Consider the following 14,309-nt stretch of genomic DNA (forward strand, 5'->3'; position numbering starts at 1 on the left):
CTCTATCTATCTATCTATCATTTATCATCTTGTTTATTTTAGAGACAGAGAGACCACAAGAGGGAAAGAGGGGCAGAGGGACAGCAAGAGAGAATCTTAAGCAGGCTCCACACTGAGTGTGGGGCTCAATCCCACAACCCTGGGATCATGATCTAAGCTGACATCAGGAGTCAGAAGCTCAACAGACTGAGCCACCAGGTGCCCCAGTAAAAAGTTATCTTAAAACGAACACTAAAAATTAGGGAAATCTCACTCTTAGAGGCACTAGTTCTGTTGTCATTGAAATTTTGGTTTTAAGTGAGCCAAGTTACTAATAAAATAAAATCTCTGCCTGAAAGCTTACACAATGAGTACATCAATTAAAAACAAATAAAAGCAGGGCACAGGGGTGGCGCAGTTGGTTAAATGACTAGCTCTTGATTTCAGCTCAGGTCATGATCTCACAGTTGGTGGGACTGAACCCCGTGTTGGGCTCCACTCTGACACACAGAGCCTGCTTGGGATCCTCTCTCTCCCCCTCTCACGACCACTCTCTTGCTCATGCTCTCTCTCTCAAATAAATAAATAAACATTAAAAAAACAAAAGCAAGAGAAGTTTTATTTATTATTATTATTTTTTAAAACAAAAACTTTAGTTTTATCATCCCCTACTGTCTCACTTAGGATGCTTCCCAGTACATTCTTCTTACTTATGTATATTCTTGCCTTGTTTACAATCCTTTTATAAAAAATGTCCTCTGTCTCCAAACTGCAATAGTATATTCTGTTATTCAAGAAATGCTTAATTTCCTGTATCATGTGTTTTTAAAAAATTATTATGGAAAGTGTTCTTGCTCTGCATCCATGTTTTACAGAAGCCTTTTAACGTCATCTCTGCCCAAAGAGGACATTCACATCTCTCTGGGACACTTACTGGTTTTGTTTGATAGTCTAGGTGTTTTAAATGTGCCTTATATCTTTAATCATAGGCTGTATAAAACAAAAATATGAGCACATAGTAATGTTTGGAAGAAAGAAAAGAGCTGAGTAAGAGTTGTTAAAGTAAATTAGTTAAATTTTGAATATAAATTAACTTCGTTAAAATTAGGATAGAAAAAGTTTCCCAGGAAATGAAGCAGAAGGAAGATAAATTTTAATTGGGGGTTTCTATTGATAGTTTTTAAATATGTGGCAGCATTTTTTGAATGGTCTAGTGGACCATAGACCTCTTAGAAGGATTCTCTGAAGTACAGAAATGTAGAAGTGAGAAAATGCTGAATATAACCTGGCCAGATAGATGCACACTTATTTTTGGAGCTTTCTTTGTTTCCACCTAATTCCACTTTGTATATTGCCCAAAATGATTAAGTCAGATTTGTTTGTTTAATCTTTTAAAGCATGTGTCAAATTTATTTTATCAGAATTACTTATAGTAAAAGAAAGATTCAGCGAGGTTAATGTAATGCTATATTAATACAGAAACTTGTCTAGCTCTGCAGATTGGTTGTTAATCACTTTTTTTCAAATGTCATACCTACATTAAATGAGAATGTTTATGTGTTCTTTGCTTACTAAATAAGGATAAATAGGATATTTCCTAACTTTTAAACACATGGGACTCAAAGTTTAAAAGGTATTTCCAGAGTTACTGGAGAAACAGTCTAATGCACTAAAAAAATACTTCTGACTAATAAAAAAATACTTCTGACTAATAAGAAAATTTCAAAAACCCTAGTACTTTGTGCCTAAGGTCCTTATTGTTAAGAGCACTGAACATTTTGTAAAGTAGTAATCCTGAGATAATGTATCTCAATGAGGCTCCCAAGTGATTTTAAGAATCTCATTAATCAAAATAATATTTCTAGGGGCATTTTCTCATGAAAGAAATATAAACTATTTTTCAGAGGTATGGGGTAGAAGAAAAGCTTATCCCTTTTTCTAATTTGCAATTTCTCATGAACTCTTCAAAATCTGAATAGTCCTGATACTCAATGTAATACGGAACTACCTGTAAATTTCGTTTTCGTCTCTGTTGCCCCTGACAGTAGTAATGTAATATTTGGATGTATATTTTTGGTTTAGATTCATCATAACTCCCCGAATAGTTTTCTGCCATTTGCATCATTTTACCTGTTCTCATTTCACGTGTCTTGTTTAATAATGCTGGCTATTTTTGCGCACATGGAGTCTCGTGTACAACCATATGTAAAACAGACTGAAAACACAGAATAATTTAATCCAAGTGGTGCAGTCTTAACAGACACCAACTCTTCTTTAACGTTAGCATCTTCTTTAATGTAAGAGAAAGCTTCTGAGAGAATTGGCAGAGGAAGTGCATGTGCATCTATCAAAGGAAAAGTCTTTTAAAGTCCAACTAGAGAATGATCTGATCACCATTTAACAAGCTCTGTACCATATTCACAAAATAAAGTATAGTTTGAACAAAAGAGAGAAAGACAGGACATCTCCAGGGATTTGATATATGAACATACTTTCAGCTTTAGCAAATGAGTGGAAGATATTTTACAGGATTCCCTGGATTGCAACTCGAAGTGTTTGCAAAGGGGCAATCATCAGGATTGAAGAGGCTGGAGGAGGAACTGGTGGGGGCGGGGCCTATTTTTTTTTCCTCGGACTCCGCTTCTTAATTAGTAGAGATGAATCCTGGAGACAAGCCTGTTTGGCAGCTCAGAGCGGAGGTGAGTACCTGCAGAAAAATAAGCATTGACCTAGAAACAAAAAGAAAAAAACAAGGCCTGTGAGTTGAAGGATTTATTTTAGCTTGACTTCTAATCAAAGTGACTTACTCACCCAAAAGCAGGGAACAAACTGACATTTACATAGTAGACTTGGCATGAGGTACAGAAATAAATTCACATACACATATTCCCAGGTTATAAGTATTCATTTTCCCAGTTCCCTGTATAATACCCTCAGGGAGTTGAATTATAAAACTAAAATAAATACCATCAAAGCCCTACCTTTCAAATTATAAAGGAAATATTCAGTTGTAGTTTAGAAAAATGAAAGAGCAAATAGATTGTATCCACATGAATAAAAGTTTATAGTAGGCCCAGAATTACCTGTAGTACAAGACAGATTCAATGAGATTTATGTAATGATACGTTAGCACGGAAAAGTGTCTAGTTCTACAGAGTGGTTATGCTCTTATATAAAATAAATCAACTTTTCATAGAACATACCGGTGTTAAGTACGTAAAGAAAATATTTGGTGATCTTGTCGCAGAAGGATCACCAATGGACCCTGTTAGAAATACAGATATGTTATAAATTCAGATGCTATAAATGCAGATATGCAGTCACATTAGGGACCTAATTACAGTGTCAAGGTTTTAAAAATTCATAAGTTTTGCTAAACCTTCTTCACGTTATGAATTAAAAAGTATTTTTAATTGTTAAATTTTAAAACACTCTAAGTAGTTCTGACACAGAGACACATGGCAAAAATTCATGGTAATTTCTTGCAAATGAACAGAAAAATGCTTGCAGAGTAGTTCATCTGTATATAGTAATTAAACTGGTTGATGGCGATGGTGATCTCACAACTTCCGTTTCCTGAATGGGTATAGTAATTTAGACCAAAGGTTGTCCTGGTAATAAAGCAAGTATATATCCCGTATTAGCAAGATCACTATTTTTCTGCTCTAGTCCATCTCTTCCCTGCAATCTTCTTTCTTACCTACCTTCTCCCAAATGCCTCACTGTCTCTCTACTTTTTTTATTTTCCCGTATTCTTTGGAGAGTAGCATTTTTCCCCCCCATTTTCTCCAGAATTTCCCAAGGAAATAGGAGAAAGTAGAGATTTAGCATCAGAATTTCCCAAGGAAGTATGAGAAAGTAGAGATTTAGTATCAGAAGTTGGAATATCAAATAATGCTAGGTGTTTCTTTATGAGAATGAAAAAAACCAAACAGATTTGCTAAAGCTGCTGTCTGTAGAGCTGACAGAACCTCGCAGAAGGCAACTATTTATTATTTCATAAAAGATCAGTAACATTCTCCTTATCTCCCCAGTTTCCCAAATTTTAGGCTGTCCACTATAAATCCTGTCTATTTCAGGGGCACCTGGGTGGCTCTGTCAGTTAAGCAGCCGACTTAATTTTGGCTCACGTCATGATCTCGCGGTTTGTGAGTTTGAGTCCCACGGGTGGGCCCTGCACTGACAGTGTGGAGCCTGCTTGCAATTCTCTGTCTCCCACTCTTGCTCTCTATTTCTCTCTCTCAAAAATTAGAAACAAACAAACGAACATTAAATAAATGAATAAATAATATTTCAAAGTGCGTGTCCCCATTTTCATCCTTAGGAATTCATCCAAATAGTTATTGGGAAAATAACCATTACACCCATTAAGAGAATTCAGTATGTTCACTTTTATCCCACGTAGTGTATCAGCTAGATGACTCTGCCCAGGCCCTGTAGGTTCTGTGACAGTGAGTCATTTGTTAGTCACTTGGGTGAAAAAATATTTTTTTGAGGAATTTTGTATGGTTCACAGTGCAGGATAGTCATGCAGGGACAGAAGAAATCAATAATAACGTTTAAGACACTGCTAATGCTTGAAAAGATTAAGTAACAGATATTTTCAAAAGTTTAAAGAAACTAATGTGACACCCCCCCCCCACTACAGGTGATTATAGTGAATAAAAGAATAAAGTAAACATCACTGGCAATTGTTCCTAAAATCAGGTGTAAATTTGAAGGTCAAAATAGGATTTAAAAACATTTCTTAAACTTAATTAAAAGTCTCTAACTTTTATAAATACCTAATATGTTTAATTTTTTTAATTTTTATTTTTTTAAAGTTTTTATTTATTTTGAGAGAGACTAGGGGAGGAGCAGAGAGAGAGAGAGAGAGAGAGAGAGAGAATCGCAGGCAGGCTCCATGTTCCCAGTACAGAGCCCAATGACATGGGGCTTGATCTCATGAAATGTGAGATCATGACCTGAGCTTAAATCAAAAGTCAGACATTTAACCTACTGAGCCACCCAGGGGATATATTTAATTTTCTATGTATGCCTAGATGAATTCTTCAGGAAATTTGTTCACCAGAGTAAATTTAAATATCCAGCTCTGAATTTAAAAAGAATGTTCATAATGCCTTTATGAATGGAAAGAATGGAAATTGAAAACAAAATATAAATAGAATACAAAACTGATTAAGGAATTATAAATGACTGAGAAAATTGTGACAAAAAACCTAGGAAATATTTCTTCTTCTTCTTCTTCTTCTTCTTCTTCTTCTTCTTCTTCTTCTTCTTCTTCTTTTTCTCCTTCTTCTTCTTCTTCTTCTTTTAAATAAGAGTAGGACATTTCATTCCTGGGTACTTTGATATTTAGACATGAAAATCAGTTTTTCTCATAAGGTGCTGTTTGTTTTTTACAGTAATTATTTTGCTACTTGTCCTTATTGATAGACATAAGTTGGTGATTAATAAATGGGTCCTAGGGGCGCCTGGGTGGCGCAGTCGGTTAAGCGTCCGACTTCAGCCAGGTCACGATCTCGCGGTCCGTGAGTTCGAGCCCCACGTCAGACTCTGGGCTGATGGCTCAGAGCCTGGAGCCTGTTTCCGATTCTGTGTCTCCCTCTCTCTCTGCCCCTCCTCTCTCTCTGCCCCTCCCCCGTTCATGCTCTGTCTCTCTCTGTCCCAAAAATAAATAAACGTTGGAAAAAAAAAATTAAAAAAATAAAATAAAATAAATGGGTCCTAATTAGTTTACTACCTAATGTAGAGTAGTGAATAGGTTCAAAGTTTAATGGTCTCCTAACTTCAAAAGACTAATAATGTATTACAGGGCTTTGTGAAATTTTTATGTTATATGTTTTTAAATAAGTCATGAAAATCATCTATGATTTAGTGATCCCTAAAAATCATATGATGTTACCTGGTGCAACAGTCACTCTTGTGGAAAACTAAATTAAAACTGTAGCTAGTGGGAAATTCATATTAGATTGAAATATTTCACTAATATTTATTGTGAACTTTTTAATAAACAATTATTAAATCATGAATATTTTAAAGGTGTGGTAGTGAGTGTGGATGTTTTCCTCAGTACATATATATCATTGTTGAAATGTGCCAGGTTGTAGCCTCTTGTATATTAGCAGTAGTTGTATGTTTTATTTTATCTAAACTTTCAACTGCATTATTGTTTGAGAAGCAAAGAGCAACTATCTTTCAACTAGTGGGGTTTAAATAATGAAGGGAAATCTCTGAGTCTAATGCTACTTTGTTTGAAATATATCTCTCTCAGATGATGGGTAAGTGTACCAGCTCATCAGGTGCTGTTTTTACTTCTGTGCTTCCATGGTAACAAATTATCTTCACCTTAACCAGAATATCTCATACAAAGTCCTCTAAAGTAAATTGATCTGTTGGTAATAACACAGAACCAAATCAAATGATTTATCTTGGGGAGTAAAATTAAAAATAGAAACACACACTTTGCCCAGAATCCAGGTAGAAAAAAGATAACTTAAAAAATCTAATAATAGGGGCACCTGGGTGGCTCAGTTGGTTGAGCCACTGACTCTTGATTTTGGCTCAGGTCTTGATCCCAGGGTTGTGGGAGAGAGCCGTGTGTCGAGTTCCACACTCAGCATGGGGGCTGCTTAAGATTCTCTCTCTCCCCCTCTGCTTCTGCCCCTCTCCTCCCCTCATGTCTCTCTTTTTCTCACTTTAAAATAAATTTTAAAAAGATCTAATAATAAATTAGATTGGTTGATGGCTGAATAGACCTAAATCAGACATTTCAACCTTTCATTTTCTATAGATAACTATTTGTTGCCTATATAGTAAATAAACATATTTATGTTTCTTCAGTGTATCTGAATGATGTAGGGACATTACTTTTCATAAAGGCTATATATAAAAAAATAGAAATGAATCTAACAACATGCAAAAATTTCTTCATATTTAGAATTAAAGTATAAGAAAATGTTTTATGTGTGGACTTATCATGGCAATTTTTCAAGTTGAGTTCAAAATTAATTCAGATTTTTACAATAATGGGAGCCAAACTCTGTGAATTAAGTTTTAAATCAAATAAAGCAGTAGCAAGGCTGTCCTTTACTTAACATTACTTAATTTTGCTTTAATTTTTATTTTGTAGTTTCTGAGAGTTGAGGTGGTAATTTATCTTTTTATTTTACATGTCAAAAATATAAAATTACAGTCTATATTAGTGTTTTTTTAATGTTTGTATGTTATTTAATTATATATCTATACCTAATTAACTAAACCATTACTCTTCCTTTGGATGTGTAGGCTGTTTCAATATTTTTAACTTACTGACAAGATTGTGATGGCTTCTTCTTGAATATAGCTTATAATTACCAGTTTGCTATTATTTGTATGCCAGGATGTGGGATCTCAGGGTCAGTTTATTTGAACATTTAACAAGTCTTTCCAAATGATAGTGCAATATACATTTCAAAGTTGGGAGACAGTGTAAGATGTCTCACAAGTTTAAATGAGCCAACAAGTTCAGAGCAAGGTTTTTGTTCAGTATGCTGGAGTCCAACTCCTTCATCAAGCTGGGTGCTATATGGTGTGATAAAACATGAAACAAACCAGATGAACCAGGCTATTCCCCTCCATGGGTGTTCCCTTCAGCATTAGAATACATACATGTCTAACTTTGGCCACAGGTTTTAGAAAATAAATGATCTTCAGATGGCAGAAGGCTAACCTGGGTAAAATAATTTTAAACTTTTTTTTTAATGTTTATTTTTTGAGAGAGAGAGAGAGAGAGAGAGAGAGAGAGAGAGAGAGAGAGAGACAGAGTGCAAGCAAGGGAGGGACAGAGAGGGAGACACAGAATCTCAAGCAGTCTCTGAGCTGTCAGCACAGAGCCCGATGTGGGGCTGGAACTCATGGACCGTGAGATCATGACCGGAGCCAAAATTGGACGCTCAACCGACTGAGCCACACAGGCACCCCCAACCTGGGTAAAATAATTTTAGAAAAATTAGATCAGAGCCATAATAAAACTGGAACTTCTATGACTTATTCATAGTTAACCAGAAGTAGGTTTGAAGAACCTCGATTTGTCGTTTTCCCTGATAGGCATCCTTAGCAATGAGAGATGGTATAAATAATGGTACTCCAGGGGCGCCTGGGTGGCGCAGTCGGTTAAGCGTCCGACTTCAGCCAGGTCACGATCTCACGGTCCGGGAGTTCGAGCCCCGCGTCAGGCTCTGGGTGATGGCTCAGAGCCTGGAGCCTGTTTCTGATTCTGTGTCTCCCTCTCTCTCTGCCCCTCCCCCATTCATGCTCTGTCTCTCTCTGTCCCAAAAATAAATAAACGTTGAAAAAAATAAATAAATAAATAAAATAAAAAATAAAAAAAATAATGGTACTCTGAGGCAATAGCACACATGACATGGATTGGACTTTGATCTCTTCAAGTAATTGTCAATTCTAGGGACACGTGAAGAGCTACATGTTATATTTTATTTTATTTTATTTTATTTTATTTATTTATTTTAACGTACATCCAAGTTAGCATATAGTGCAACAATGATTTCAGGAGTAGATTCCTTAATGCTCCTTACCCATTTAGCTCATCCCTCCTCCCACAACTCCTCCAGTAACCCTCTGTTTGTTCTCCATCTTTAAGAGTCTCTTATGTTTTTGTCCTCCCAGTTTTTATATTATTTTTGCTTCCCTTCCATGTGTTCATCTGTTCTGTGTCCTAAAGTCCTCATATGAGTGAAGTCCTATGATATTTATCTTTCTCTGACTAATTTTGCTTAGCATAATAGCCTCTAGTTCCATCCACGTAGTTGCAAATGGCAAGATTTCATTCTTTTTGATTGCTGAGTAATACTCCATTGTGTGTGTGTGTGTGTGTGTATGTATATATATATATATACATATATATGACATCTTCTTTATCCATTCATCCATCAATGGACATTTGGTGAAGAGCTACATATTATAAAACCTTTACAGAAGGAAAAATCCTTAGACTTTCCTATTTTGAAATACTTTTGTATTTACAGAAGAATTGCATAGATAGTACAGAGGAATCCCATACATCCTTCACCTACTATCTCCTAATGTTAACACCTTACACAACCATGGTACATTTATTGAAATTTAGATGTTAACATTGGTACAGTACTATAAAGGAAATTATAGACTTTTCTCAGACTTCACCAGTTTCTTTCAATGTCGTTTTTCTATTTTAGGATCCAATCCATGATACTATTGTTGCATTTAGTTGTCATGACTCATCTCCTACAAGCTGACTGTTTTTTCAGGTTTTTTCTTGTGCTTCATGACTTGGACACTTTTTGAAGAGCACTGGTCAGATATATTTTCAGATGGCCACCAATCTGCTGTTTTGTCATGATTAGATGAGGTTATGTATTTTGGATAAGAACACCCCCAAGCTGATGTGCCCTTCTTATCGCATCTTTTCAGGAGGTATATGATATCAACATGACTTATTGATGGTGATGTGTAACCCTGATCACTTATGTAGGAACTCTTATTTTTAAAGATAATTTTGTTCCAATGGAAACAGTTCACATTTTATAATGAAGCCATACATTTTAATAATATGGATAGCATTTTAGCTAAAATCACAAAAACTTCAGATAGTGATAGTTCTCTACTGTTAATGTACTGTTACCCTATAAGCACTGAAAAAAATCAGAATAGAATCTACTAAAGGCTGATACATTTATATAACTGCTTATGGTATCTTTTAACTGCCCTATATCTTTTAACTTTGAAATGTCTCCATAGCCTACTGAATAAAATAACAGTAGAAGTCTACGAGCTGATATGCAGTTAACTGAATTACTAGATTAACTCTTATTCTTCACAGTCTGCAAAAACTACTGATTCCCAAAACATGATTTACATGTACATGGGCTGGTGATAGTACTCTGCTGTACTCATACACTACTTTTTCAACTCATTGAGTTGAATGCTTACTAACGTCTATCTTGTTTATTCCCAACTGAGTTCATGCAACTGAATTTATTATAGTGTTACATAAATTAATTAAATATTCGGTACACATAAGATTTGTGATGAAGGTGATGATTAGAATACAAACAAGGCAATTGAAATCATTTAAAATTCAGTGTGGATAACTGTAAATGGTAAAATACCTTGTAAATTTTAGAATAATTCTCAGACTTCTAGGAAAATGTGTTCAATTTATATAGATGTTTCTTAGAAGAAAGTGGGAAATCATAAGTCAGGTAAAAAAAAGATAAGGAATGCAACTAGTTATCAACAAAAAGGACTTAACCTCTATATCAAAAGATTGGCAGGTGAAAATACATTTAAGTAGTATAAGCTCAAATCACTAAAAGTTCTTGCCCTGCTTAAGCAAAAGCTAAATATAGAAACATGCTTGAAATAATTAATACTTATTTATTCCCTCATTTACCCACCCATTTCTAAAAAAAAAATAATATTACTCATTGTCTGTAACCTGGCACTGTGTTCAACATTAGAAAAAAAAAATGTACTGGCCTGGCCAATGTTCACATGAAACACATAGTTTAACTTCGAAAACATGAAATGATATAAGAACAAGGCAAACATAAGGTTTTATAAAAATAATATAGAATAACAAGGGAGAATATAAAGGGATGATGAAATTTACATCGTGGGGCCAAAATGGACTTTCATAGGAAGGCTCATTACATTTGAAACCAAAGGAATTGTATAATGCAATAATGAAGCAGAGAAGCTGAGAAAATAGCAGATAGACCCTGAATGAGAAGAAAACTCGGTACATTTGTGGACTTGGAAAAAGAGTTTTGTACATGAAGTAGTGCTTGGTGAAGATTGGAAGAGTACAACAACAGCAACAACAAAAAAACAAACAAACAAAAACATTGCTTGTGAAGAAATATAGACAACCACTACAGAGGAACAATTGCCCAAGGTAGAGAATGGGGAAGCACTATGAATGAAGGACCGACCACAGAGCATAAGCACCAGGAATGAAACCCAGCCTTTGGTGAAGAATCAAAAGACACTATAGACGGCAATGGAAGAAAGAACACTAAGGACAAAACACTAACCAGGATGCAGAATGAAAAAGCACTGCAGATGGAGCGGTGCCAGTCGTGAAGAATGAAGAGCCTGTGGAAGGAGCAGAGCCTGATGTGAGCAGTGGGAAACCATTACAGATGGAGCTTGTCGTAACAAGTGCCAGAGCACTGCAGGGAAAGAGGTGTCTTTGGAAATAAATTGAAAGTGCTATAGATGAATCACTGCCTGTGATGAAGAATGGAAAGGTGACATGGTGAAAAGCCTGTGGGGAAAAATGGAAGAATCCTAAGTTTGATGCTCTGCATTTGATGAGTACAATGGGCAAAGTGCTACCTGTGGTGATGAATGCAAGAACACTGTGGATAGGACATAAACCCTTATAGGAAAATGACAGATCCAATTACATAAGCTTAAGATGTTCTAGTCATCAATGTACACATTCTAAATGAAATGGGCAGCCAAAACTTATAAAGATTTGAAAATTTTTCAAGAACTGTGTTTCAACGTCAGTCTAAGTACCAGGGGTTTCCAGAGTATTAAAGCAATTCTCATAACCCAACATAAAAAATAGGCAAACAAATGTTCTACAAACACTTTACCAAGTGGGAAATCTACATGGCCGTGAAACAAAAAACATTTAGTTTCACTAATAGTCAGTAAATGAAACCTAAATGATATAGACAAAAATCACAAATGGCTTACAATACTAAATTATGTCAAGGTTAGGGAGCCACCCTGAACTCTCTTGAACATGCCAGTGAAAGTCTATTTTGAAAAGAATTTGGCTTTAGGTAATAACAGTTGGTTAGTCTCATAAAATCTGCCTATTGCTATCCTGGGCATGTAACCTAGAGAAAGTCTCCTAGTTGTGATGAGCGAGCATGGGGCAGGCTAAGGACAGAGTGCAAGCTAGCACACACCCCCTCCCCCCAGGTGGGATGTGTGTTATATCCTTCAGGCACTCTTGGCTGCCCAAGGACAATGGAAAGGAAAGAAAAAAATGACTAACTGATAGAGATCACAGTCATACAGGACATGGGTCTCCATCAGTTTGCAAATATCTTAGTAAATTACAAGAAAAAGGCGATCTATAGCCTACTCTCCAGAAACTTATAGACTCAGTTTCCTGGAGCCTCAACATCACTCCTCAGTGATATGGGAAACAAAGGCAAGAAGGAAATGGCAGGTAAAATTAAATTTCCTCATAACCTGCAGCCAAATACTTGAGACAAATACAGAGTTCTCCAGGACCCCCCTAGCGTCCTAATGTTAATGTCTTACTAGAGGGAAAACAATCTTAGTTTGACAATACCAAGGCCTTGGGCAGCTTAGGAGTCCTCTTTAGCAGATGAAAGTCCCTCTGGAGGCCTCCCTTTAGACTTTTCCTCCCCAACTTCTTAGTATAGAACTAGCCACTCTTCACAACCCCAGTGCAGCTCTTTCTGCCCACGGCCCTGTCCCTGAGATCACCTTTTTGCATCAAAGATGTCTTCAAGAATTCTTTCTTCGTCGTCGGCTCCAGACCTCCACACCATCACCCCAAAACCTCATCAGTTGTTCCTGAAGAGACATTGGCAATAATATTCATAGGAACATTTATTATATTGTAAAGCCCCATCAGTATTAGATCAGGGAAAAAATAATCATGGTGTAATCATAAAATGGAAAAATGCAAAAAAGTCACAACACAACATGCTACATTTGTCAGTGTAGGTGAATACAGTCAATGTTGAGGAAAGAAAGAGAGTCATGAAAGAAAGCTTACAGATGAACAGTTTCCCAAAAGGCATTGTGAGGACTCCGTGGACTCTTTCCCCAGGCAGCCATGACTGATGAAAATTAAACAATTATCTAAAGTCTCTGGAAATCGTCCTACGGGCATGCAGCACATGTGGAAACATTTATTTATTCGAGAACATCTACTAAATTTCGGGACGAATGGCAAGTGTGTGGCACTTGTCACACCCACTCCCACTCTACGCGCCCCCTCCCCAGTCAGCACTCTGGATGGCTGTGGCAAAGAATATAGAGCTTCGCTTCCCCAGCTCTCCTTCAGTGAGTGTGGTATCCCTCCCAGCTGTCAGCTTTTTTTCATCCTCCTCCAGCCCTGAGAGTTCAGGGCATTCAGCTAGCCCACACTTGTAGTTTGGAAGTTCTACCCCAGTCATGGAAGATTGAAAATACCGAGATCCCATTCACCCTTGCCCTAGCTTGCTTGTATGACAGAGGTTCCACACCAGAAGAGACTAGAGGCTACCTCCTCTGCCTGCACCCAGCCCCCGGCTCTTAAAGCAGGGTGTCATTCAAGGAGAAGCAGGCAGCTGTTTGCATCTCCAGCTTCGGAACAGTGATGCAGAAATTTAGCCCAGGGGGAGAGCCTGGCTATAAGAACAGAGAGCTCTGAAGCTCTCCCCAAGTTCAGTGACTTTATTTTTTAAGCAATTATAGGAACGTGGTAGCTCCATGAGAGTAACAAACTAAACTGTAGGCCAGTTACTATACAAGAAAGAATCAGGGAGAGATACAGCTAAGAAGAGCCCTCCTGTAGTCACAACAAATTTTGAAGATTTGCCTCAAAACTACCCCTGAAAAGGTGCCTTAATTTAATTGGATCACAATGTGCTGCAATTTATGTCCCCAGGACATTGTCAAAACAATAGTGCAATGAGCAAGCAATTAATGGAACCTAACTATTTGGTACCAAGAAAGGCCTACAGCTTAACAGATCCCATAAAGAGGCAGACCAAGATAGCCCTGCTAAAACCACTGTCATCCTTGGATGATTGTCATGTGCCCAAGGCTACACCCTTTAGGGAATGAGATGAGAGAGAGAAAAGGATTTAAAAAAATTGAAAACATAATGACTGAGTATTTCCCCAATTTGTGGAAAAACCTTAATCTACACATCTAAGAAGCACAACCAACTCCAAGTAGGATAAAAGGAAATAAATCTATACTCAGATACAGAGTAAAACTGATGAAAGGTGAAATTTTTCACGAATATCTTGAAAGCAGCAGTTACTTTACTAATCCTGTACAAGGGAACTCCAATGAGATTAATTGTCAGAAATAGTGAAGGCCAGAATGCAGGGTGATGTCATATTCAAAGTGCTGAAAACAAACACCAAAAAAGTCAATTAGGATTCATATCCAGCAAGATTGTCTTTCAAAATTTAATTTGAAATAAAGATGTCCTCAGATCCAAAAATGAGGTTTCATATCTAGCCAAACATACTTATAAGAAGTACTAAAAGAATTTTTTTTAGGTGAAAGGAAATTACCCC

The 14,309-nt window shown here is 36.7% G+C and overlaps 1 long non-coding RNA gene across 1 annotated transcript; it reads right to left on the reverse strand.

Moving 5' to 3' along the window:
- Nucleotides 1-2,255: 2,255 nt before the first annotated feature.
- LOC109492573 lies at nt 2,256-12,764 on the reverse strand. The gene is made up of 2 exons (XR_002146488.3): nt 12,496-12,764; nt 2,256-2,708 (listed from the first exon to the last, which is right to left on the reverse strand). It is a non-coding gene; the product is annotated as an uncharacterized LOC109492573 (long non-coding RNA).
- Between the last annotated feature and the right edge of the window lie 1,545 nt (nt 12,765-14,309).

Source organism: Felis catus, chromosome A1 (assembly GCF_018350175.1).
Source record: "Felis catus isolate Fca126 chromosome A1, F.catus_Fca126_mat1.0, whole genome shotgun sequence".
Taxonomy (NCBI): domain Eukaryota; kingdom Metazoa; phylum Chordata; class Mammalia; order Carnivora; family Felidae; genus Felis; species Felis catus.